The sequence below is a fragment of the Sus scrofa genome, chromosome 7 (genome assembly GCF_054392235.1).
Source record: "Sus scrofa isolate SSC_HxYL_T2T_F1_AM1 chromosome 7, Sscrofa_HxYL_maternal_Yorkshire_Landrace_v2.0, whole genome shotgun sequence".
In the NCBI taxonomy this organism is placed as follows: Eukaryota; Metazoa; Chordata; class Mammalia; order Artiodactyla; family Suidae; genus Sus; species Sus scrofa.
This window is the reverse complement of record NC_139389.1, coordinates 46,532,284-46,559,368: the sequence shown is the minus strand read 5'-3', so window position 1 is coordinate 46,559,368 and position 27,085 is coordinate 46,532,284. Positions and strand designations below refer to the sequence as shown.

Below are 27,085 nucleotides of genomic sequence, written 5' to 3'. Positions count from 1 at the left end.
ATCTAGATCCAATTCAGGATCACACTTTGTATTTTTCAGTCTCCTTTAGTCTGACACAGTTCCTCAGTCTTTTTCCTTCTGTCTTTGTCTTTTATGACACTGACAACTATAAAGTGTCCAGGTCATTTTGCAGAATGTCTGTCATTTTGGTTTGTCTACTCATTTCCTCAAGTTTAGATTCAGAGTGAACATTTTTAGCAGGAACACTACAGAAGTGAGGCCGTGTTCCTACACCTGCAGCCCCTCTCAGTGCATCACTTCAGGAGACATCTGATGCTAGTTTGTTCTATTACTATTAATTAAGCTTTGCTCACTTGATTAAGGTGGTGAGTGTCGGATCTGGCTAGTTTCTGATAAACTTAGAAACCTGAGCTTTATTGACACTGACTTCCTAAGCAGGTGGAAGGAAGCTGTAGCAGCCTGGTCCGCCTTCATCTTCTCTCTTCCACTATGGGAACACCAGGAATTGTCTTGAAGGCAGGGAATGGGGAGAGAGCCGTGGCGTCACTTATTCCCAGTTCTTCTGAAACCACTTGCAGACATTACCTCCGTTATTTTCTGTCTGGTGCTGCAGGAGCCCCGGATGGAGGTTATCCTCCTGCCACGCATCTATGCAATAATCCCTGTACTCTATGCACTTCAGTGTGTGCATGAAAGCCGGTATGTTCGTGATGCCCATGCATTTGTGAAAACTCGTGTCTTTTTACCTATATCTCCGTGTCAGCTGTGCAAGACTTCGGGGTTCTAAAGCTTTCAACGTTAGAGGCTCTTGGGCAGGGTAAGCCTTAAGTGTGAGCGAGGCGTTTCTTCGCGGAGCTGGTCGTCCAGTGCTCCCCCGCTCTCTGGGCTGCTTGGTACGGTCTATTCTCCCCCCTTCACTTCCTCCTACAATGGTTGCATCCATCCCTCCCGGAAGAGAAGCGCGCAGGTTCGGAGCCGGTCATGGAACAGCCAGGCAGTTCAAGCCCTAGCGGCGGAGGTCCTGTACCGGAGAAGTCAGCCCCGGCCTCGGTGACCCTGGCGCGTCTTCTGCAGCTGGTGCAGCAGGGCCAGGAGCTTCCGGGCCTGGAGAGGCCTCTTGTCGCGGCGACCCTCAGCGAACCCACGGCGTCCCAGCTCCCGCGGAGGCCCAAGCCCTGGGAGGTCTCAGCCGAGGCCCCAGGGCCGCCCTTCCAGACCGCGGGCCACAGGCCTGCCGACCCTCCCTGTGGGCAGAGGAATCGCCTGGAGGAGCCTGACTCGGAGAAGGGTACTACCGGCGCCTTACTAGGTGGAACTTAGTGGATTCTTGAGGTTTGAGATCCTTTATAGCTGTGAATGAAAAACGCCTGTCAAATCTGCGAGGGATGCTGCAGTCGTGAAGCCATCAGCCAATACTGCCGCCCACCCAGCGGTGGAGACAGATGGCTGCCTGCTGCCAAGCCCTGAGCCACTGCGGCCACCCCGACGGGGGCACACTGAGGGAACTGAGACTGGGAACAAACAGGATGCTGGCTCTGGAAAGCCAAGGTGCATATCAAAGGAATGATTTAAGTGAGCCCAGACTCTGGCATCTTCCCATACATTGAAAAGTGCTAAATTCATTAACTTGAGATGTCTGGTTTTCTTTAATTAACATTACTCTTTTGATGGTCTGACTACCTGGTTTTTGTTGGAAAACTCCTGTATATCCTGGCTTCTCCCTTAGCTCTTTGGAGCTATTTGCGAGGCTGCCTCCTGGCCTTGAGTCCTCAGAAAGTCCACCAAATAAAGCATAATTTTCAAGTTTTAGGTTGTGCGGGGGTTTTTTGGTTGTTGCTGTTCTTTTTATTTGTTTTCAGTTAACAGTTTTGGTCACCATGAAGGGACCCAGAGCAGACTTCTCTGCTTCACCTGAACTCTAGGAAGAGGTCTCTTGTGCCCAACCCCCTCCTTGGAGAGGCCAGGTGAATTTGGGTAAGTCCCTCCTGCTTCTCTGATTTCCCAATTAATGGTTCATGATCCTGAGTTTTATTTGATAGTGTCTATATTGCTTACTCCCCAGTTGAAAGATACTGGGGATTGACCTCTTCCCCAGTTGATAGATGCTAGGGGAGCTCAGTTGAAAGACACTGGGAGAAAATGCCCCACCAGCTGAAAGATAACTCGGGGAGGTACTGGAATTTGCTTGGTTGAAAACATACTGAGCAGTCTGGGCTGAAAGGTTAGGTAGAAGGCTGACCTGACTATTTCCTCAAATTGGCCACCTTAACAAGAATTTGTTGGCCCAGCGGAAATGAATCTGACTAGCATCTGTGAGGATGCAGGTTTGATCCCTGGCCTTGCTCAGTGGGTTAAGGGTCTGGCGTTGCTGTGAGCTGTTGGATAGGTGAATATGCGGCTTGGATCCCAAGTTGCTGTGGTGTAGGCCAGTAGTTACAGCTCCAGTTTGACCCCTAGCCTGGGAACGTATATACGCTGTGAGTGCGGCCCTAAAAAGAAAAGAAAAAAAGAATGTGTTGGGATAAAAGTGCACTAGTAAATTTTATCCCTGACAAATTCAGCATTAAAACAGGAAATAGATTATCCCAAACGAAAACTGAGGCGTGTCAGAAAACCAGCCTCTAACACTCCAGCCAGAATCGTGAACATTTGGTGCTGATGCTTTGCAAGTACCCTAACTAGCAGTTAAAGGAAATCTCACTCTGAAATGACTGAGATTTAATTTGGAAAAAGCTGGCTTGGAGTTCTCTTTGTGGCGCAGCAGAAATCAACTAGGAACCATGAGGTTGCTGGTTCAATTCCTGGCCTTGCTCAGTGGGTTAAGGATCTGGCGTTGAGCTGTGGTGTAGGTTGCAGATGCGGCTTGGATCCCATGTTGCTGTGGCTGTGGTGTAGGCCAGCGACTATAGCTCTGATTAGACTCCTAGCCTGATTAGATCTCCATACGCCTCAGGTGCGGCCCTAGAAAAAGACAAAAAAAAAAAAAGAAAAAAAAAAAACCCAAAACAATAGCAAAAAACAGTTCTCTTTCTGTGCAACGGGCTAAGATCTGGCTTTGTCATTGCTGTGGTGCAGGTTCATTCCCTGGCCTAGAAACTTTCACATGCCGAGGGTTCGACCAAAAAAATAAATAAAACCCAAACCAAACTAAGCCCTTCTAGGGGGAACTTCATTTCTCTTCTGTGTCTTTGAGATGTGAATGTTCTACCCCATCTTCGGGCCTTTCATGTTTCTGTGTTTTGTGAACTCAGTCTCTACCATCGAGAAGGTACACTTTGAGGGTACCTTTGGCAGCCAGTTGAATGGACTAAGGGTCTGTGCAGTGTCTTGTCTGATAATTACCAACTCTCGGGGGCTTTTTGTCATTTTAAACTCTGATTGCATCAGCTTGCATCAGGAAGGCCTTTACTTTTCTTGAATTATTTTTGGGAATAAATTTTCTGGACCTTGTTTAGGTGGCATCCTTCACACTCTGCTGTGGGGACTGCCTCTTGGTCTTACTGGTTTGAGTCACACGTTTTGTTTGTGTTTTTTTTTGTTGTTTTTTTTTTTTTCTTGAGGGCTGCACTTGTGACATGGAAGTTCCTAGGTTGAGCGTCTAATAAGAGCTACAGCTGCCAGCCTAAGCCACAGCCACAGCAGCGCCAGATCCAAGCCTTGTCTGTGAACTACACTGCAGCTCACAGCAATGCCAGATCCTTAACCACTGAGCAGGGCCAGGAAGGGAACCTATATCCTCATGGATACTAGTCGGGTTCATTCCCTCTGAGTCACAGCAGGAACTCCTTGAGTCACTTTTAAGATACATCTCCTTAATGGCCAGATGATGGATCCTTTAAGTTGGAAAATTGGTAAAGTTTTACAGGGGTCTCATAATCAGCTGTTTTGTTGGTACTTGGGAGAAAAGGGTGGAAAATACATACATTTATATAATGGTTAACCTAAGAACTCCCTTAGTTTAAAAATAAATCTAAAAAATTGGTTTGGGAAGCCTTATTGTGGACTATGCTTCCCCTCAGTGGGTCTTACAGATGCTGATAAAAACATTAGAATGATTGATGTTAATTAGGTTGATTAACAGGGAAATGAGGGCTCAGATGCCCTGTTGCTGTGGCTGTGGTGTAGGCTGGCAGCTGCTGCTCCCCTTAGATCCCTAGCCTGGGAACTGCCATGTGCCTCAAGTGCAGCCCTAAAAACAAACAACAAAAACAGGAAAGTAAGGAGGAAAAAAACTGAAGGAAAGTCTAGAGACTTTCCCAACAAGGTGGAAATTTTAAGGGGACTTGTCTCAAATGGATAAATAAATCTTTACACAGGGATCCGAGCCCGGTCTATGACCTACACCACAGTTCATGACAACACCAGATCCCCAACGCACTGAGTGAGGCCAGGGATTGAACCCTCATCCTTACGGATGCTAGTTGGGCTCATTACCACTGAGCCACAACAGGAACTTCCAAGAAATCTTTAGATGATGGTTGTTGCTTAAAAACGGGACAAATAGGAGCTCCTGTTGTGGCTCAGTGGTTAACGAACCTGACTAGCATCCATGACGATGCGGGTTTGATCTCTGGCCTCTCTCAATAGGTTAAGGATCTGGCGTTGCATGAGCTATGGTGTAGGTCACAGACATGGCTCAGATCCCACATTGCTGTGGCTCTGGCGCAGACCAGCAGCTATAGCTCTGAATGGAGCCCTAGCCTGGAAACCTCCATATGCTGTAGGTGTGGTCTTAAAAGACAAAAAGGGGGGTGGGGGAATAAATAGGAGTTCCCAATATGGCATGGCAGGTTAAGAACCTGACTACAGGAGTTCCCATTGTGGCTCAGCAGTAATGAACCCAACTAGTATCCACGAGGATGTGGGTTTGATCCCTGGCCCTGCTCAGTGGGTTAAGGATCCGGTGTTGCCTGAGCTATGGTGGAAGTCCAATCTGGCATTGCTGTGGCTGTGGTGTAGGCTGACAGCTGCAGCTCAGATTCAGCCCCTAGCCTGGGAATTTCCATATGCTGAGGGTGCGGCCCTTAAAAAAAAAAGTGTTAGGTGGCTATGGAGATTGTGGGTTCAATCCCCCGCCTGGTGTAATAGGTTAAAGGATCCAGTGTTGGTGCAGTTCAGATTCCATCCCTGGCCCAGGAACCTCCATATGCTGCAGGTGAGGCCATTAGGGGGAAAAAAAAGGATAAATAAAACAGACATTAGTGGGATTAAATCAAAGTTGTGATACTACCCTTGGATGGCCCAGAGGGACCCCATTGGTTCTCAGTAAGTCCACTCTTTTTAACCCAGTTTAAAGATATATGTATATTTAAAGTGTTGGGGAAAAAGTTACATTGAGATGCTTGACTGACAATTACTGGGGGCAACAAGTAGGCCAATTAATCAAGTTAAAAGACTGGCAAGAGGGCCTGATTCCCTTGGCTCAACCCCTCACAAGGGGCCCCAGATCCTTTTATACAAAATAGATAACAAAATAGATAAATGGTTGGGGGATAAAAAGAAAAAACTTCTGAACTCCTTGTAAGACCAAAACTTGACTGGGTCCTAATGAAAACTAAAATGTATAAAAGTTGATGGAACTGGGGGGAGGAAAGAAGGGGTGAAGTTGGGGTTTGGGATGGAAATGTTCTAAAATTAGGTTGTGATGATGGTTGTACAACGATAAATATAAAATTCATTATTTTTAAAGTTACAGAATTAAGGTGAAAGTTTATAAAAATTATTTTTTTTTGTCTTTTTGGGGCCACAAAATCTCTCTACTATAATTTGTATTAGCCCCTATTACTTCCCAGAAGTAGTTCCCAGGTTTTTACCTTTTTTTTTTTTTTTTTTTTTTTTTTAAGGGCCCTACTCGTGGCATATGGAAGTTCCCAGGCTAGGGGTCAAATCAGAGCTGCAGCTCCTGGGCTACACCACAGCCACAGCAACCACTGAGCGAGGCCAGGGATCAAAAGCCTGCATCCTCATGGATACACTAGTTGGGTTCTTTGCCGCTGAACTCCTAAAAATTGTTACATTTAAATAGGCTTCAGGAGTTCCCACCTGGCCTAGCAGTTAGCAAACACTATAGCATCCGTGAAGACACAGGTTCGATCCCTGGCCTCGCTCAGTGGGTTAAGGATCCAGCATTGCTGTGAGCCGTGGTGTAGGTCGCAGATGTGGCTTGGATCCCGTTGTGGTGTAGGCCAGTGGCTACAGCTCTGATTTGACCTCTAGCCTGGGAATCTGCAGATGCCGTGGGTGTGGCCCTAAAGAAAAAAGACAAAAAGACCAAAAAAATAAAAATAAATAAATATAAGATGGTTACATTTCTTTTGCTTAATTGTGTTGCGGGATAGACACGTTTCACTGGAAATGCTTCCCTTACTTAGTGTTAGAAGACAGGGCGTGTATATCTGCCCCTCAGGAAACATTAAACAACCTAAAGGAAACTTGTAGGGTTACCTGAGCCTATACAACATAAAGTAAAAACCTGGAGAGTTCCCATCGTGGCTCAGTGGTTAACGAACCCGACTAGTATCCACGAGGATGCGGGTTCAATCCCTTGGCCTTGACCAGTGGGTTAAGGATGCAGTGTTGCCGTGAGCTGTGGTGTAGGTTGCAGACTCGGCTTGTATCCCAAGTTGCTGTGGCTGTGGTGTAGGCTAGCAGCTACAACTCTGATTCCACCCCTAACCTAGGAACTTCTACATGCCGCAAGTGTGGCCTTAAAAAGAACAAAACAAAACAAAAAAAGGAAAAACCTGGGAAGTGATATTCAGGGGCTAATACAAATTATAATAGAGATTTTGCTCTGGGTCTTACCTGTGCACCCAGAAAGAGGGCCTTTGCTGAATGCCTTCTGCAAGCTTTTGAAAGCATGATAAATTACAACCCAAAATTCCAGGACACAGAACTCTTAAATTTCAGTTTATTATTTTTTAATTTTATTATATTTATAGTTGTACAACCATCATCACAACCTGATTTTAGGACATTTCCATCCCACACCCCCAGCCCATCCCTCCTCCCGCAACCTGTCTCCTTTGGTAACCATAAGTTTTTCAGAGTCTGTGAGTCTGTTTCTGTTCTGCCCATAAGTTCATTGCATCCTTTTTTTTTTTTTCAGATTGCACATATAAGAAATAGCATATAATGATTGTGTCACACTAGCTTCACTTAGCATGAGAATCTCTAGGTCCATCCATGTTGCTACAAATGCCATTATTTCATTCCTTTTAATAATGGCTGAGTAATATTCCATTATGTATATGTACCACATCATCTTCATCCACTCCTCTGTCAATGGACACTTAGGTTGCCTCCATGTCTTGGCTATTGCATATAGCGCTGCAATGAACATTGGGGTACTTGTATCTTTTCAAGTCATGGTTTCCTCTGGATAGATGCCTGGGAGTGGGATTGCTAGATCACATGGCAATTCTATTTTTAGTTTTTTGAGGAATCTCCACACTGCCTTCCATAGCATTTGCACCAATTTACATTCCCAACAGTGTAAGAGGGTTCCCTTTTCTCCACACCTTCTCCAGCATTTATTATTTGTAGACTGTTTGATGATGGCCATTCTGACTGGTAGTACCTCATAGCAGTCTTGATTTACTTTTCTCTAATAGTGAGTGATGTTGAACATCTTTTCATGTGTTTTTTGGCCATCTGTCTGTCTTCTTTGGAGAATTGTCTGCTTAGTTCTTCTATCCATTTTTTTAATGGGGTTTGTATTTTTGATATTTAAGCTGCAGGAGGTGTTTATATATTTTGAAGATTAATCCCTTGTCAGTTGCTTCATTTGCATAAATTTTCTCCCATTCTATGGGTGTCTTTTTATTTTCTTTAGGGTTTCCTTTGCTGTGCAAAAACTTTTAAGTTTAATTAGGTCCAATTTGTTTGTCTTTGTTTTTAATGTCAATATTGATCTGAGACTATATTTCTGTTGTTTATGTTGGAGAGTGTTTGGCCTATGTTTTCCTCTAAGAGTTTTATAGTATTGGGTCTTATATTTAGGTCTTCAATCCATTTTTGAGTTTATTTTTGTGTATGGTGTTAGGGAGTGTTCTAATTTCATTCTTTTTTTTTTTATCTTTTTTTTTTTTTTTTATTTTCCCACTGTACAGCAAGGGGGTCAGGTTGTCCTTAGATGTATACATTGCAGTTACAGTTTTTTCCCCCACCCTTTCTTCTGTTGCGACATGAGTATCTAGACATAGTTCTCAATGCTATTCAGCAGGATCTCCTTGTAAATCTATTCTAGGTTGTGTCTGATAAGCCCAAGCTCCCGATCCCTCCCACTCCCTCCCCCTCCCATCAGGCAACCACAAGTCTCTTCTCCAAGTCCATGATTTTCTTTTCTGAGGAGATGTTCATTTGTGCTGGATATTAGATTCCAGTTATAAGTGATATCATATGGTATTTGTCTTTCTGGCTCATTTCACTCAGGATGAGATTCTCTAGTTCCATCCATGTTGCTGCAAATGGCATGATGTCATCCTTTTTTATGGCTGAGTAGTATTCCATTGTGTATATAGACCACATCTTCCGAATCTAGTCATCTGTCGATGGACATTTGGGTTGTTTCCACGTCCTGGCTATTGTGAATAGTGCTGCAATGAACATGCGGGTGCATGTGTCTCTTTTAAGTAGAGTTTTGTCCGGATAGATGCCCAAGAGTGGGATTGCAGGGTCATATGGAAGTTCTATGTATAGATTTCTAAGGTATCTCCAAACTGTTCTCCATAGTGGCTGTACCAGTTTACATTCCCACCAGCAGTGCAGGAGGGTTCCCTTTTCTCCACAGCCCCTCCAGCACTTGTTATTTGTGGATTTATTAATGATGGCCATTCTGACTGGTGTGAGGTGGTATCTCATGGTAGTTTTGATTTGCATTTCTCTTATAATCAGCGATGTTGAGCATTTTTTCATGTGTTTGTTGGCCATCTGTATATCTTCTTTGGAGAAATGTCTATTCAGGTCTTTTGCCCATTTTTCCATTGATTGATTGGTTTTTTTGCTGTTGAGTTGTATAAGTTGCTTATATATTCTAGAGATTAAGCCCTTGTCAGTTGCATCATTTGAAACTATTTTCTCCCATTCTGTAAGTTGTCTTTTTGTTTTCTTTTGGGTTTCCTTTGCTGTGCAAAAACTTTTAAGTTTAATTAGGTCCAATTTGTTTGTCTTTGTTTTTAATGTCAATATTGATCTGAGACTATATTTCTGTTGTTTATGTTGGAGAGTGTTTGGCCTATGTTTTCCTCTAAGAGTTTTATAGTATTGGGTCTTATATTTAGGTCTTCAATCCATTTTTGAGTTTATTTTTGTGTATGGTGTTAGGGAGTGTTCTAATTTCATTCTTTTATATGTAGCTGTCTAGTTTTCCCAGCACCACTTTTTGAGGGGACTGTATTTTCTCCATTGCATTTTTCTGCCTCCTCTGTCATAGATGAGTTGATCATAGGTGTATTGGTTTAATTCTGGGCTTTCTATTCTGTTCCACTGATCTATATTTCTGTTTTGTGCCAGTACCATACTTTTTTGATGACTATAGCTTTGTAGTATAGTCTGAAGCCAGGGATCCTGATTGCTCCAGCTCCATTTTTACTTCTCAGGCTGGCTTTGGCTATTCTGGGTCTTTTGTGCTTCCAAACAAACTTTAAAATATTTTGTTCTAGTTGTGTAAAAAAAAAAAAAAAAAGCCAGTGGTAATGTGATAGGAATTGTATTGAATCTGTAGGTTGCCTTGGGTAGTATAGTCATTTTGACAATACTGAATCTTCTAATCCAAGAGCATAGTATATTTTTCCATCTGCTTGTGTCATCTGTGATATCTTTCATCAGTGTTTTATCGTTTTCAGAGTACAGGTCTTTTGTCTCTTTAGGTAGGTTTATTCCTAAGTATTTTATTCTTTTTGAAGTGATGGTAAATGGGATTGTTTCCCTAATTTCTTTTTCTGATCTTTCATTGTTAGTATATAGAAATGCAGTTGTATCAGGTAACTTTACCAAATTCATTGATGAGCTCTGACAGCTTTCTGGTAGCATCTTTAGGATTTTCAACATATAGTATCATGTCATCTGCAAAGAATGATAGTTTTACTTCTTCCTTTCCAATTTGGATTCCTTTTATTTCTTCAGTGATTGCCGTGGCTAGGACTTTGAAAACTATGTTGAGTAGTAGTGGCAAAAGTGGACATCTTGTCTTATTCCTGATCTTAGTAGGAATTCTTTCAGCTTTTCACCATTGAGAATGATGTTAGCTCTGGGTTTGTCATATATGGCCTTTTTTATGTTGATGTAGGTTCCCTCTATGTCCATTTTCTGGAGGTGTTTTTTTTGGTGTTTTGTTTTGTTTTGTTTTAATCAGAAATTGGTGTTGGATTTTGTCCAAAGCTTTTTTTGCATCTATTGAGAGGATCATATGGTTTTTATTCTTCAGCTTGTTGATGTGGTTTATTACATTGATTGATTTGAGGATATTGAAAAATCCTTGCATCCTTGGGATAAATCCCACTTGATGATGGTGTACGATCCTTTTAATGTATTGCTGAATCCAGTTTGCTAGTTTTATTTATTTATTTATTTATTTGTTGCTTTTTAGGGCTGCACCCGAGGCATATGGAAGTTCCCAGGCTAGGAATCGAATTGGAGCTACAGTTGCCAGTCAATGCCACAGCCACAGCAACATGGGATCTGAGCCACGTCTGTGAGCTACACCACACACAGTTCATGGCAATCCTGGATACTTGACCCATATACCGAGGCCAGGATTCAAACCTGCATCCTCATGGATACTAGTCAGATTAGTTTCTGCTGCGCCACAACAGGAGCTCCTATTTTTTTTAATTTCCTCTTAGCTTTCTTCAGTGATCTGTCGGTTGTTTATTAGTATGTTGTTTAGTCTCCATGGTTTTTGTTTTTGTTTTTGCAGTTTTATTCTTGTTGATTTCTAGTCTTATAGCATAGTGGTTGGAAAAGATGCTTGATATGATTTTGATTTTCTTAAATTTACTGAGGCTTGATTTGTGGACCAGAATGTGATCTATACTAAAGAATGTCCCAAGTGCACTAGAGAAGAATGTGTATTCTGTTGCTTTTGGATGGAATATTCTATTAATATCTATCAAGTCCATCTGATCTAATGCATCATTTAAGGCCTGTGTTTCCTTGTTGATTTTCTGTCTGGATGATCTGTCCATTGCTGTAAGCAGGGTGTTAAAATCCCCTGCTATTATTGTGTTTATTGTCAATTTCTCCTTTTAAGGTTGTTAGCAGTTGCCCATTGAGGTGATCCTATGTTGGGTGCATATATATTTACAATTGTTTTATGTTCTTCTTGGATTGATCTTTTGATCATTATATAATGTCCTTCTTTATTTTTATTTTATTTTTTGTCTTTTTGCCTTTTCGAAGGCCGCTTCCCGTGGCATATGGAGGTTCCTAGGCTAGGGGTCTAATCAGAGCTGTAGCCGCTGGCCTATGCCAGAGCCACAGCAACACGGGATCCGAGCCGCGTCTGCAACCTACACCACAGCTCATGGCAATGCCAGATCCTTAACCCACTGAGCAAGGCCAGGGATTGAACCCACATCCTCATGAATACTAGTCAGATTCATTAACCACTGAGCCTCGACGGGAACTCCCACTTAAGGTAATTATTGATATATCTGTTCTTACTGCTATTTTATTAATTGTTCTGGTTTTGTTTGTTTTTGCTTTTTAGAGCCGCACCCACAGCTTATGGTAGTTCTCAGGTTAGGGGTTTATTAGGATCTTCAGCTGCTAGCCTAATCCATAGCCACAGCAATGCAGGATCTGAGCCGTGTCTGTGACCTACACCACAGTTCATGGCAATGCCAGATCCTTAACCCACTGAGTGAGGCCAGGGATTGAACCCTCATCCTCATGGATCCTAGTAGGGTTCGTTACTGCTGAGCCACAGTGGGGAACCCCTGGGTTTGTTTTTTGTTGGTCTTTTTTCTTCCCTTCTTCTCGTGTTCTCTTCTCTTGTGTTTTGATGACTATCTTTAGTTTTGTGCTTGGATTGCTTCTTCTTATTCGTTGGTATATCTATTGTAGATTTTTGGTTTGCAGTTATGCTGAAGTTCTGATATAGGAGTCTCTCTCTCTATATATAAACAAGATTGTTTTAAGTTGTTGGCCTCTTAATGGCAAATATATCCCCAGTATCCTGAATTTGTACTCTCCTCGTCTCCCGATTTCTGGTTTTGGTAGCATATTTGTGTGTGGATGATTTCCTGTCTTTACTGTATGTATGCCTTTACTGCTGAGCCTTGTCATTTGTAATGTTTTTGATTTTCTAGTTGTGGCCTTTTCCACCTAGAGAAGTTCCTTTAGTATTTGTTGTAAAGCTGGTCTAGTAGTGCTGAATTCTCTTAGCATTTGCTTGTCTGTAAAGCTTTTAATTTCTCCTTCAAATCTGAATGTGAGCCTTGCTGGATAGAATAATCTTGGTTGGAGGTTTTTTCCTTTCATCACTTTAAATATATCATGCCACTCCCTTCTGGCCTACAGAGTTTCTGCTGAAAAATTAGCAGATGACCTCATCAGGGTTCCCTTATGTTATTTGTTTCTTTTCCCTAGCTGCTTTCAGTATTCCCTCATTGTCTTTAATTTTGGCCAGGTTGATTACTATGTGTCCTGGGGTGTTCCTCTTTGGGTATATTTTATATGGTACTCGTTGTGCTTCCTGGATTTGAGCGAGTGATTCCTTCCCGGTGTTAGGGATGTTTTCAGCTACTATCTCTTCAAATATTTTCTCTGGCCCTTTCTCTTTCTTCTTCTGCTCCCCCACCCCCACCCCCATGATACAGATGTTTGTGCATTTAAAATGTTGCAGAGTGGAGTTCCCATCGTGGCGCAGTGGTTAACGAATCCGACTAGGAACCATGAGGTTGCGGGTTCGGTCCCTGCCCTTGCTCAGTGGGTTAATGATCCGGCGTTGCCGTGAGCTGTGGTGTAGGTTGCAGACGCAGCTCGGGTCCCGCGTTGCTGTGGCTCTGGCGTAGGCCAGTGGCTCCAGCTCCGATTCAACCCCTAGCCTGGGAACCTCCATATGCCGCGGGAGCGGCCCAAGAAATAGCAACAACAACAACAACAAAAGACAAAAAAAATAAAAAATAAAAAAAATAAAATGTTGCAGAGTTCTTTTAGACTGTCTTCATTTCTTTTCAATATCTTTTCTCTTTCTGTTCCACATTAGTGATTTCCACCAGTCCGTTTCCCACCTTAATTATTCACTCTTTTGCCTTGTGTATTCTGCTGTTGTTTCCTTCTAGTGAATTTTTTATATCAGTTATTGTATTTTGTGTCTCTGCTTGCTTAATCTTTTACATCTTCTCTTTGTTCAGTGTTTCTTATAATTTATCAATCTTTGCCTCCAGTTTATTTTCAAGATCTTGAATCTTCTTTACTATTATTAGTCTATAAAGTCTTTTTCATGGAGGTTGGTAATCTCCCAATAGTGACTCCTTTGAGTCATAATTCTCTGCCTTTTCTTTCTGTCTGTCTTTTGAGGGCCACACTTGTAATATATGGAGGTTCCCAGGCTAGGGGTCAAATTGGAGCTGCAGCTGCTGGCCTATACCACAGCCACAGCAACTCGGGATCCGAGCCATGTCTGCAACCTACGCCACAGCTCACGGCAACACCAGATCCCTAATCCACTGAGGGAGGCCAGGGATCGAACCTGCAACCTCATGGTTCCTAGTCAGACTTGTTAACCACTGCGCCACAACGGGAATTCCTGTTTTGGAAATCTTGACAAATCAGAATGTAAATAGAGCCTGCAGGGACTTGAGACTGAACCTAATTAATTCAAAGAAACTGAAACGAAGACAAAAGGGGAAAAGTGGTGTTTTAAAACTCAAACAGAAGTACCCATTGTGGCTCAGTGTTAGTGAGCTCAACTAGTATCCATGAGGACTCGAGTTCCATCCCTGGGCTTGCTCAGTGAGTTAAGGATCCGGTGTTACTATGAGCTGTGGTGTAGGTCGCAGACACGGCTCAGACTTGGCGTTGCTGTGGCTCTGGTGTAGGCTGGCAGCTATAGCTCAAATTCGACCCCTATCCTGGGAGCCACCATATGCTGAGGATGTGGCCCTAAAAAGCAAAACAAAAACCAAAAAAACTAGTAAGTTTATATTATTTTAATACTTGATTCATAACTAAGTTTTAAAGTGAGGCTATGGGAGTTCCCATCGTGGCGAAATGGTTAATGAATCCGACTAGGAACCATGAGGTTGCAGGTTCGATCCCTGGCCTTGCTCAGTGGGTTAAGGATCCAGCATTGCCATGAGCTGTGGTGTAGGTTGCAGATGCAGCTTGGATCCCAAGTTGCTGTGGCTCTGGCATAGGCCAGCAGCTGTTGCTCCGATTAGACCCCTAGCCTGGGAACCTCTGTGTGCCACGGAAGCGACCCTAGAAAAGGGGAAAAAAATAAAAAATAAAAAAAAAAAGTGAGGCTATGAGATCTCTAGTTTTGTTTTTTATCTTGTGTGATCATTATATAAGATGTCTTTACCTCTAGAAAATGTTATCGAAATTAAATTTTAAAAAAGGGCTCTATTTAACTGACTTAAAAGTACTTACAAACTAAACATTTCTAAATATGAAAGAAACTGGCCATCTATATTGATTAATAGACATGCCTGTCTTTACTGTATCTAGGGTTACTAAAGGTCAATATGTTCGTGTTATTTCTTTTAGAGTTTGTCAACTACAACAAATTAATTTAGTATGGTAATATTTTCATAAGCTAAAGGTAAATGAGATGAGTTTTCAGGTGAACTGTATTAGAAATAATTATGTCTTGGATATGTCTATCTATAATAATTGCTCCAGATTTTTCGTAACTTGAGTTTTGCTATGTTAAATGATGGGAATTTATTGACTGTTCAGATCATTTCAAATAAGATAAAATGCTGAAACGCTAATTGCAAAAAGGCCTAAATTTAACCACTTTTGTCCTCTTAGGAGAGGAGAACTAAAGATGTTGGGTTTATTAGTAACATACACCACATATACCTGTTTGTAGTTATAGAATATTCCAATCTGGAATATCTGGGAGTTCCTTGTTGGTCTAGTGGTTAAGATTCTGCTTTCATTGCTTTGGCCCAGGTTCAATCCCTGGTCTGGGAACTGAGATCCCGTATCATTCCACTTCATGCTGCAGCCAAACAAACAAGGAAATGCTGGTATGACCAACAGTTTATGATCACTTCCTGCTTAATTGGTTTTTGCCAAATTTTAAGATTTTTTTGTTTGTTTGTTTGTTTTTGTCTTTAGTTTTTTTACGGTTGCACTGTGGCATATGGAGTTTCCCAGGCTAGGGATATAATTGGAGCTGTGGCTGCCGGCCTATGCCATAGCCACATCAAAGCCAGATCCAAACCTCGTCTGCAACCTACACCACGGCCCATGGCAATGCTGGATCCTCAACCCACTGAACAAGGCCAGGGATCAAACCTGAAACATCATGCTTCCTAGTCGTATTCATTTCCTCTGCACCACAATGGGAACTCCTAAAGTTGAAGATTTTTTTTTTTTTTGTCTTTTTGCCATTTTCTTTGGGCCGCTCCCGCGGCATATGGAGGTTCCCAGGCTAGGGGTCGAATTGGAGCTGTAGCCACTGGCCTACGCCAGAGCCACAGCAACACGGGGATCCGAGCCGCGTCTGCAACCTACACCACAGCTCACGGCAACAACGGATCGTCAACCCACTGAACAAGGGCAGGGACCGAACCCACAACCTCATGGTTCCTAGTTGGATTCGTTAACCACTGCGCCACGACGGGAACTCCTTTTTTTTTTTTTTTTTTTGAAGATGAAGATTTTTAAGTGTTGAAATTTTAACATGTGGGAGTTCCCTGTGTGACTCAGCAGGCTAAGAACTCAACTGGTATCCATGAAAAGAGGGGTTCAGATCCAGCGTTGCCATGAGCTGCAGCATAAGTCATAGACATGGCTTGTATCTGGTGTTGCTGTGGCGTAGGCTGGCAGCTGCAGCTCCCATTCGACCCCTAGCCTGGGAACTTCTGTATACTGCAGGCGTGGCCCTAAAAAAAAAAGAAAAAAAACCTGTAATATGTAATTAGAGTTACTAAAAATATTAAGGGAATTAACTCTATAAATCAACTATACTTCAATAAAATTATTTTTAAAGATAATATGGGAAATATTTCAGTGTACATGGAAAGTAGGGTGTGTGTTTTCAGCAAAAGAAGGTATGAAGAATGGAAATACATTTTAATAAGGGAAAAGAGTGATTTTTGTACTAGAGCTAGTTTTTTTTTTCTTCCTCCAACACCTGTTGCATATGGAAGATTCTGAACCAGGGATTGAATCTTAGAATAAGACAAGTTAGTGTGTACACAGAAAGTTGTAGAAAGTTTGTAAAAAGGGAGCCCTGAAAAAGGAGTGTTATACATGGTCAGGTTCAGATTAAATTTAGGTAAATGGATTTTGTTACTAAAAGTAGTCTGGTGCAAGACTGAGTTTGGTTCCTTTCTCTGTTAAGACAACAAAGTTTTCTCTTTTTTTTTGTTTGTTAGGGCTGAACTCGAGGTATATGGAGGTTCCCAGGCTAGGGGTCAAATCAGAGCTACAACTGCCGGCCTATGCCATAGCCACAGCAATGCCAGATCCTTAACACACTGAGCGAGGCCAGGGATCTAATCCGAAACCTCATGGTTCCTAGATTTGTTTCTGCTGTGCCACAACGGGAACTCTGACAACAAAGTTTTCTTGAAATACTGCTTTTGGTACCAGATTGTGAGCTGCTTTGCTTTTAAGTGATTTTTTAAAAAAATTTTTTTCATTTATAATTGTACAATGATCATCACAAGCCAATTATATAGCATTTTCATCCCAAATCCCCAGCCCTTCCCGCCACCCCCAGCCTGTCTCCTTCAGAAACCATAAGCCTCTCAAAGTCTGTCAGTGTCTGTTCTGCAAAGAAACTCATTGTGTCCCTTTTTTATATCCCACATGTAAGTGATAGCATTTGACGCTGGTGTCTCACTGTCTAACTTCACTTAGCATGATAATTTCCAGGTCTATCCACATTGCTTCAAATGCCATTATTTCTTTCCTTTTAATGGCTGAGTAATATTCCACTATGAATAGATACCACATCTTCCCATCCACTCCTTTGCCTCCATGTCTTGGCCATTGTATGTAGTGCTGCAGTGAATATTGGAGTACACATATCCTTTTGAGTCATGGTTTTCTCTGGGTAGATGCCCGGGAGTGGGATTGCTGGATCAAATGGCAATTCTTCTTCTAGTTTTCTGAGGAATCTCTATACTGTTTTCTACAGTGGTTGCATCAATTTACATTCCCATCAACAGTGTAAGAGCGTCCCCTTTTCTCTACACCCTCTCCAACATTTATTGTTTGTAGACTTTTTGATGATGGGCATTCTGGCTGGTGTAAGGTTGTACCTCATAGTGGTTTTGATTTGCATTTCTCGAATAATTAGTGATGTTGAACATCTTTTCATGTGTTTTTTGGCCATCTGTATGTCTTCTTTAGAGGATTGTCTGTTTAGATGTTCTGCCCATTTTTTAATGGGGTTGTTTATTTTTTTTGTATTGAGCTGCAGGTGTTTATAAATTTTGGAGATTAATCTCTTGTCAGTCGCTTCATTTGCAGAAATTTTCTCCCATTCTCTAGTTTGTCTTTTTGTTTAGTTTAGGGTTTCCTTTGCTATGGAAACTTTTAAGTCCCATTTGTTTATTTTTATTTATTTATTTATTTTTGTCATTTTGCCATTTCTTGGGCCACTCCCACGGCACATGGAGGTTCCCAGGCTAGGGGGTGTATCAGAGCTGTAGCCACCAGCCTACACCAGAGCAACAGCAATGCGGGTTCCGAGCCGTGTCTGCAGCCTACACCACACCTCATGGCAAACTCATGGTTCCTAGTTGGATTTGTTGACCATTGCGCCACGACGGGAACTCTGCCATTTGCTTATTTTTGTTTTTATTGTCATTACTCTAGGAGGTGAATCTGAGAAGATACTGCTTTTGTTTATGTCAGAGAGTGTTTTTCCTGTTTTCCTCTAAGAGTTTTATAGTATCTGGCCTTATATTTAGGTCTTTAATCCATTTTTGAGTTTATTTTTGTGTATGGTGTTAGGAGGTGTTCTAATTTCATTCTTTTGCATGTGGCTCTCCAGTTTCCCTAGCACCACTTACTGAAGGGACTGTCTTTTCTCTATTGTGTATTCTTGTGTCCTTTGTCATAGATTAGTTGACTGTGGGTGTGTGGGTTTAATTCTGGGCTTTCTGTCCTGTTCCACTGATCTATATTTCTGTCTTTGTGCCAGTACCATACAGTTTTGATGACTGTATCTTTGTAGTGTTGTCTGAAGTCAGGGAGCCTGATTGTTTCAGCTCCATTTTTCTTTCTCAGGATGGCTTTGGCTATTCAGGGTCTTTTGTGCTTCCAGAACTTTAAGATATTTTGTTCTAGTTCTTTGAAAAATGTTCTTGGTACTTTGATAGGACATTGCATTGAATCATTTACACTGAAATCGAAGGTTGCCTTGGGTAGTCTGGCACTTTGATAATACTGATTTTTCCAGTCCAAGAACAGGGCTATGTCTTTCTATCTGTTGTGTCATCTTTGATTTCTTTCATCAGCATCTTATAGTCTTCAGAGTACAGGTCTTTTATCTCTTTAGGTAGGTTTATTCCTAAAGATTTTATTCTTTTTGATGTGATGGTAAATGGGATTGTTCCCCTAATTTCTCTTTTTGGTTTTTTTTTTTTTTTTTGTCTTTTTGCTATTTCTCGGGCTGCTCCCTTGGCATATGGAGATTCCCAAGCTAGGGGTCTAATCAGAGCCTTAGCCACCAGCCTACACCAGAGCCACAGCAACGCGTGTTCCGAGCCATTTCTGCAACCTGCACCACAGCTCATGGCAGCGCCGGATTGTCAACCCACCGAGCAAGGGCAGGGACTGAACCCGCAACCTCATGGTTCCTAGTCGGATTCGTTAACCACTGCGCCATGACGGGAACTCCGTAATTTCTCTTTTTGATCTTTCATTATTACTATATAGAAATGCAGTCAATTTCTGTGTATTAATTTTGTATGCTGCGATATTGCCAAATTCACTGATGAGTTCTAACAGTTTTCTGGTAGTATCTTTAGGATTTTCTAGGTATGATATCATGTCATGTGCAAAGAATGATAGTTTTACTTCTTCCTTTCCAATTTTGATTCCTTTTATTTCTTTTTCTTCTCCGATTGCTGTGGCTAGGACTTCTGAAACTATGTTAAATAGTAGTGACAAAAACAGACACCCTTGTCTTGTTCCTGATCTCAGCAGGAATTCTTTCAGCTTTGCACCATTGAGAATGATGTTAGCTCTGGGTTTGTTATGTATGGCCTTTTTTATGTTGAGGTAGGTTCCTACTATGTCCACTTTCTGAAGGGTTTTTGTCAGAAATGGGTGTTGGATTTTGTCAAAGGCTTTTTCCGCATCTATTGAGAGGATCATATAGTTTTTATTCTTCGGTTTGATAATGTGTTTCACCCTGATTTGTGGATATTGAAGAATCCTTGCATCCCTGGGATAAATCCCACTTGATCATGATGTACAATCCTTTTTTTTTTTTTTTTTTGTCTTTTGTCCTTTTAGGGTTGCACCCATGGCATATGGAGGTTCTCAAGCTAGGGGTCTAATCGGAGCATTGCCACCGGCCTACACCACAGCCACAGCAATGCCAGATCTGAGTCACATCTTCAACCTACACCACAGCTCACAGCACACCAGTTTCTTAACCCACCGAGGGAGGCCAGGGATTGAACCTGCAATCTCATGGTTCCTAGTTGGATTCGTTTCCACTGCACCATGACAGGAACTCCTGGTGTACAGTCCTTTTAATACTGTATTGTTGGATTCAGTTTGCTAGTATTTTGTTGAGGATTTTTGCATCTATGTTCATCAGTGATATTGGCCTATAGTTTGCTTTTATTGTGTTATCTTTGTCTGGTGTTGGTATCAGGGTGATGGTGGCCTTATAGAATGAGTTTGGGAGTGTTCCTTCCTCTGCAATTTTTTGGAATAGTTTCAGAAGGATAGGTGTTAGCTCTTATCTAAATGTTTGATAGAATTCACCTGTGAAGGCATCTGGTCCTGGACTTTTCTTGTTGGAAGTTTTTCATCGCAGTTTCAATTTCAGTACTTGTGAGTGGTCTGTTCATCTTTTCTATTCCATCTTGGTTTAGTTTTGGAAGGTAGTACTTTTCTCAGAATTTGTCCGTTTCTTCTAGGTCTTCCATTTTATTGGCATATAGTTGCATGTAGTAGTCTCTTATGATGCTTTGTATTTCTGTGATGTCCATTGTAACTTCTTTTTCATTTCTAATTTTATAGATTCAAGTCCTGTCTTTTTTTCTCAGTAAGTCTGGCTAAGGGTTTATCAATTTTGTTGATCTATTCAAAGAACCAGCTTTTAGTTTCATTGCTCTTTTCTATAGTTTTCTTTGTTTCTATTTCATTTGTTTCTGCTCTGATCTTTAAGATTTCTTTCCTTTTACTAACTTTAGGTCTTGTCCTTTTCTCTCTAGCAGGTTTAGATGTTAGGTTAGGTTGTTTATTTGAGCTTTTTTTTTTTTTTTTTTGGTCTCTCTCTCTCTTTTTTTTTTTTTTTTTTTTTTTGCCTTTTCTTGAGCCACTCCTGTGGCATACGGAGGTTCCCAGGCTAGGGGTCTAATCGGAGCTGTAGCCACCGGCCTATGCCAGAGCCATAGCAACTCGGGATCCGAGCTGCATCTGCGACCTACACCACAGCTCATGGTAACACCAGATCCTTCACCCACTGAGTGAGGCCAGGGATCGAACCTGCAACCTCATGGTTCCTAGTCAGATTCGTTAACCACTGCGCCACAATGGGAACTCCAATTTGAGCTTTTTCTTGCTTCCTGAGGTAGGCTTGTATTGCTATAAACTTCCCTCTCAGAACTGCTTTTGCTGCTTTCCATAGGTTTTGAAGTATTGTATCTTTGTTGTCATTTTCTTCTAGGTAGTTTTTAATTTCCTCTTTTAATTTTTCCTCTTTGATTTCTTCAGTGATCCATTGGTTGTTTAGTAGCATGTTGTTTAGTCTCCATGTGTTTGTGTTTTTTGTAGTTTTTTTGTTTGATTTCCAGTCATATAGCATATAGCAGAAAAGATGCTTGATATGATTTCAGTTTTCTTAAAGTTACCAAGACTTGGAGTTCCCGTCATGGCTCAGTGGTTAACAAATCCAACTAGGAACCATGAAGTTTAGGTTTGATCCCTGGCCTTGCTCAGTGGGTTGGGGATCTGGCGTTGCCATGAGCTGTGGTGTAGGTCTCAGATGTGGCTCAGATCCCTCATTGCTGTGGCTCTGGAGTAGGCCAGTGGCTACAGCTCTGATTCGACCCCTATCCTGGGAACCTCCATATGCTGTGGGAGCAGCCCAAGAAATGGCAAAAAGCCAAAAAAAAAAAAAAAAAAGTTACCAAGACTTGATTTGTGGCCTAGAATGTGATCAATCCTAGAGAATCCTTTGAGAAGAATGTGTATTCTGCTGCTTTTGGATGGAATGTTGTATAAATATTAAGTTCATCTGGTCTAATGCTTCATTTAGGACCTGTGTTTCGTTGTTGCTTTTCTGTCTGGATGACCCGTCCGTTGCTGTAAGTGGGGTGTTAGAGTCTCCTGCTATTATTGTGTTATTGTCAATTTCTCCTTTTAAGGTTGTTAGCAGTTGCCTTATATATTGAGGTGATCCTATGTTGGGTGCATATATATTTACAATTGTTGTATCTTCCTTGATCATTATGTAATGTCCTTCTTTGTCTCTTAAAATATTCTTTAAGGTCTATTTTGTCTGAGTATTGCTACTCCAGATTTCTTTTGATTCCCGTCTGCATGGAATAATTTCTTCCATCCTCTCACTTTCAATTTGTATGTGTCCTAGAAGCAGTGTGGGTCTCTTAAAGACAGCATATATATGGGTCTTGTTTTCGTATCCATTAAGCCAGTCTCCATCTTTTGGTTGGGGTGTTTAGTCCATTTACATTTAAGGTAATTTCTGTTGTTGTTGTTGTTGCTATTTCTTGGGCCGCACCCATGGCATATGGAGGTTCCCAGGCCAGGGGTCGAATCGGAGCTGTAGCCACCAGCCTACGCCAGAGCCACAGCAATGCGGGATCCAAGCCGTGTCTGCAACCTACACCACAGCTCACGGCAATGCCGGATCATTAACCCACTGAGCAAGGGCAGGGACCGAACCCGCAACCTCATGGTTCCTAGTCGGATTCGTTAACCACTGTGCCACAACGGGAACTCCTAAGGTAATTATTGATATGTATGTTCTTACTGCCATTTTATTAACTGTTTTAGATTTGTTTTTGTTGCTATTTTTCTTCCCTTCTCTTGTTCTCTCCTCTTGTGGTTTGATGGCTATCTTTAGTGTTGTATTTGAGTTGGTTTTTCTTATTTGTTTGTGACTCTATAGTAGATTTTTTTTTCTTATTGCCTTTTATAGGGCTGCTCCCACAGCATATGAAGGTTCCCAGGCTAGGTGTCTAATCAGAGCTGTAGCCTGCTGGCCTACACCAGAGCCACCGCAATGCGGGATCCACCACGTCTGCAACCTACACCACAGCTCACAGCAACGCCAGATTCTTAACCCACTGAGGGAGGCCAGGGATCAAACCCACAACCTCATGGTACCTAGTCAGACTCAATTCTGCTGTGCCATGATGGGAACTCCTATTGTAGTGTTTTGGCTTGCAGTTACTCTGAAGTTTTGATATAGGAGTCTATATATATATTTATATATATATATATGAGATTGTTTTAAGTTATCATCCTCTTAATTGCAAGTGCATCTCCAGTGTCCTGCATTTGTACCCTCCTCTTCTCATGATTTCTGATTTTATAGCATATTTCTTTGTGAATGATTTCCTACCTTTACTGTATATATGCCTTTATTGGTTATTCTTGTCATTTTTGTAGTATTTTTGTTGCTAGTTGTGGCCTTTTCCTTTCTTCCTAAAGAAGTTCTTTTAGTATTTGTTGTAAAGCTGGTTTAGCGGTGCAGAATTCTCTTAGCCTTTGCTTGTTTGTAAAGCTTTTCATTTCCCCTTCAGATCTGAATGAAAGCCTTGCTGGGTAAAGTAATCTTAGTTGGAGGTTTTTTCCTTTCATCATGTAAAGTATATCATGCCACTCCCTTCTGGCCTGCAGAGTTTCTGCTGAAAAATCTGCCGATAACCTTATTGGGGTTCCCTTTTATGTTATTTGTTTCTTTTCCCTAGCTGCTTTTAATATTTTCTCTTTGTCTTTAATTTTGGTCAGTTTGATTAATATGTGTCTTGTGTTCCTCCTTGGATTTATTTTATATGGTACTCGTTGTGCTTCCTGGATTTGAGTGAGTGGTTCCATTCCCATGTTAGGGAAGTTTTTGGGTATTACCTCTTCAAATATTTTTTCTGTCCTTTCTCTCTCTCTCTTCTTCTGGCCCCCTATAATATGGATGTTGGTGTGTTTAACATTGTCCCAGAGTTCTCTTAGACTGTCTTCATTTCTTTTCAATATTTTTTCCTTTTCCTCTTCTGCATCAGTGATTTCCACTAGTCTATCCCCCACCTCAATTATTCATTCTTCTGCCTCCTGTATTCTGCTTTTGGTTGCTTCTAATGAATTTTTTTATTTAAATTATTGTATTTTGCATCTCTGCTTAAGTTTTACATCTTATATTTCTTTGCTCAATGTTTGCTGTAAATTATCAGTCTTTGCCTCCAGTTTATTTCCAATCTCTTGCATCATCTTCACTATCATCAGTCTGAAGTCTTTTTCCTAGTGGCTGATAATCTCCAGATTACTTAGCTGTTTTTCTGGGGGTTTTTCTTTATCCCTTATCTGAGTTATAGTTCTCTGCCTTGTCATTTTTATAGGTTTTTGATGTGGTCTCCTTTTTGCAGGCAATAAAGTTGTAGCCTTTCTTCTGATGTCAGCCTCCCTTGTGGATGAAGTTGTTATGGGGGCTTGCTGCAAGCTTCTGGATGGGAGGGACTGGTGCCTGCCCACTGGTAGGTGGGGCTGATTCTTACCCTTCTGATGGGTGGGGCTTTGACTCTGTGTGAGATTAGAGACAGCTGTGTGCCTGGGGGGGTCTTTATGCAGTCTGCTTAATGATGGGTGGGGCTGTGATCCCACCTGGATTTTATTGTTTGGCCTGGGTCTTCTCAGTGCTGATGAGTGGGACCAGATTTTTCCCAAAATGGTCACCTCTAGAGGAACACATGCTGATGACTATTCCCAAGACCTTTACCTTCAAGGTCTTTCCACAAAATGAGCCATAGTCACCCCCATTTTCCCAGGAGATCCTCCAAGAACTACAGTCAGGTCTGACCCAGATTCCTATGGAGTCCCTGCTTTGCCCTGGGACCCAGTGCATATGAAAGCCTGTGTGCACCTTTCAAGAATGGGGTCTCTGTGGAGCTCCTGTACACAAGCCCCACTGGCCTTCAATGCCAGATGCTCCAGAGGCTCTTTCTCCCAGTGCCAGATCTCCAGGTGTGGGGGCATGGTGTGGGGCTCAGAACTCTCATTCCTGTAGGTGAGTCTCTGTGATCCAGTTACTTTCCAGTCTGTGTGCTTCCCATCCAGTGGTTATGGGGTTGCTTATATCATGCAATTGCCCCTGCTACAATCTTTTTTTTTTTTTTTGGTCTTTTTGCTATTTCTTTGGGCCACTCCCACGGCATATGGAGGTTCCCAGGCTAGGGGTCCAATCGGAGCTGTAGCCACTGGCCTATGCCAGAGCCACAGCAATGCAGGATCCGAGCCGCGTCTGCAACCTACACCACAGCTCACGGCAACGCCGGGATCGTTAACCCACTGAGCAAGGGCAGGGACCGAACCGCAACCTCATGGTTCCTAGTCGGATTCGTTAACCACTGTGCCACAACGGGAACTCCAAACCCCTGCTACAATCTTGATGAGGCCTCCTCTGTCTTCTGGAATAGGATATCTTTTTTGAAAGTTTCAAGTCCATTTTGTTGAAGGTTGTTCAGCATTTAATTTTGTTGTCTTTATCATCTGTATTTTTAAAAATCTTTTGTCATATTAGTTAAGTAAGTATGGTTTCACAGTGACCTATGATCCTATTTGACCAAGTATTAATTTTTTTTTTTTTTTCCTGCTTCAGGACTGCATCCTCAGCATATGAAGGTTCACAGGCTAGGGGTCAAATTGGAGCTGCAGCTGCCAGCCTAAGCCACAGCAACTGGAGATCCAAGCCACATCTGTGACTTACACCACAGCTCATGGCAACACTGGATCCTTAACCCACTGAGCGAGTACAGGGATCAAATATGAATCCTCACAGATACTAGCCATATTTGTTTCCTCTGAGCCACAACAGGAACTCCTGATATTTTTGACGAATTTCCCAAATACCAAATTCTAACTAAAGTTCTTTTGACCTCCAGTAACTCTGAGGTGCTTCAAAGGACATCTCAGAGAGGAATATTAAACTAATTAAGCTTATTTGGTATGTTAAAATACTTAAACATTGTCAAATGATTGGAGATAAACATCAGGTTATTTTGTGTGGATAAATGTTATAGATATTTCAAAGTTTTTACGAAATTCCTAAAAAACTGATATGCCCTGGTTCAATGTTATCCATCATAATTCTAATATCTTAAAATATTATGCCACAGAAATATCCAAGTTTCTTGTCAATTGCTTTGTAATCAGATCTTTAACCATGCCATTTAAGTCTTATCATTTATAGACAATCATTGTATTATTCTGATGCTTTTATAAAATGAAAATGTTCAAGAAAATGCATAAATGGATTTTTGATAAATATGATTTTTATTTTTTATTTTTATTTTTTTTTTAGGGGTGAAATTGGAGCTACAGCTGAGGCCTATACCACAGCCATGGAAACACCAGATCCAAGCCACATCTGCTACCTCCACCACAGCTTGCAGCAACATGAGATCCTTAAGCCACTGAGCAAGGCCAGGGATTGAACCAGCATCCTCACAGAGACACTATCATGAACTTGCTGAGCCACAGTGGGAACTCCATGTTTCTTGTAATTTTTCGATTATACTACTTAACTGGGTAAGAAATCACACAACTCTGATGGAAAACCTGAATGCTTCATCCAGATAACAGAAATTAATTACATGGGACTGAATGAACTGATAAAAATGATGTATAATTTGACTTTTCCTGAAATACACCGGCTTTTTTTTTTTTTTTTTTTTGTCTTTTTGTCTTTTGTTGTTGTTGTTGTTGTTGCTATTTCTTGGGCTGCTCCCGCGGCATATGGAGGTTCCCAGACTAGGGGTTGAATCGGAGCTGTAGCCACTGGCCTATGCCAGAGCCACAGCAATGCAGGATCCGAGCCGCGTCTGCAACCTACACCACAGCTCACGGCAACGCCGGGATCGTTAACCCACTGAGCAAGGGCAGGGACCGAACCCGCAACCTCATGGTTCCTAGTCGGATTCGTTAACCACTGCGCCACGACGGGAACTCCTACACTGGCTTTTAATCTTTGTTTTCCAGAAGAAACTTTCCTCTTGTGCCAGGAATTATAATAAGGTGATAAAGTATAACTTGTTTTTTCTTTTTAGGCCCACCCTTGTGGCATATGGAAGTTCCCAGGCTATGGGTCAAAACAGAGCTGCAGCTGCTGGCCTGCACCACAGTCACAGCTATGCCAGATCCTAGCCACATCTGCAGCTTATACCAGAGCTCACGGCAACACCAGATCCTTAACCCACTGAGTGAAACCAGGGGTCGAATCTGCATCCTCATGGATACTAGTTGGGTCTGTAACCCACTGAACCGCAATGGGAACTCCCAACAAAGTATAACTTTTAAACAAAGGTGAAACATTGATCTTTTTCTCTCTACCTGATCCAGAATTTGGCTTCTCCAGCTGCCTCTCCTGTGGACTCGATGGTTTCTTACAACCAGATTCCAACCAGTTGTACTAATCATTGTTTTAATTTGTTCTCTGTTTCCAAACTGTTTATGCTGTGTCTGTCTCTGCTGTATTTTGACCTTATTAATGTTACCTGCTCTATTATGCTGTTCAGTT

The 27,085-nt window shown here is 41.8% G+C and overlaps 1 long non-coding RNA gene and 1 other non-coding gene across 3 annotated transcripts in view; one reads left to right on the top strand and one right to left on the bottom strand.

Moving 5' to 3' along the window:
• Window positions 1-27,085, bottom strand: part of LOC146401553 (uncharacterized) — an 838,561-nt gene that overhangs the window by 801,164 nt on the left and 10,312 nt on the right. The window lies entirely within an intron of this gene.
• C7H6orf226 (chromosome 7 C6orf226 homolog) lies at window positions 912-26,240 on the top strand. 2 transcript variants are annotated; one of them, XR_014810207.1, is made up of 3 exons: window positions 912-1,935; window positions 23,940-24,047; window positions 25,871-26,240. It is a non-coding gene; the product is annotated as a chromosome 7 C6orf226 homolog (transcript). The 2 variants fall into 2 exon arrangements; XR_014810206.1 differs by lacking the exon at window positions 23,940-24,047.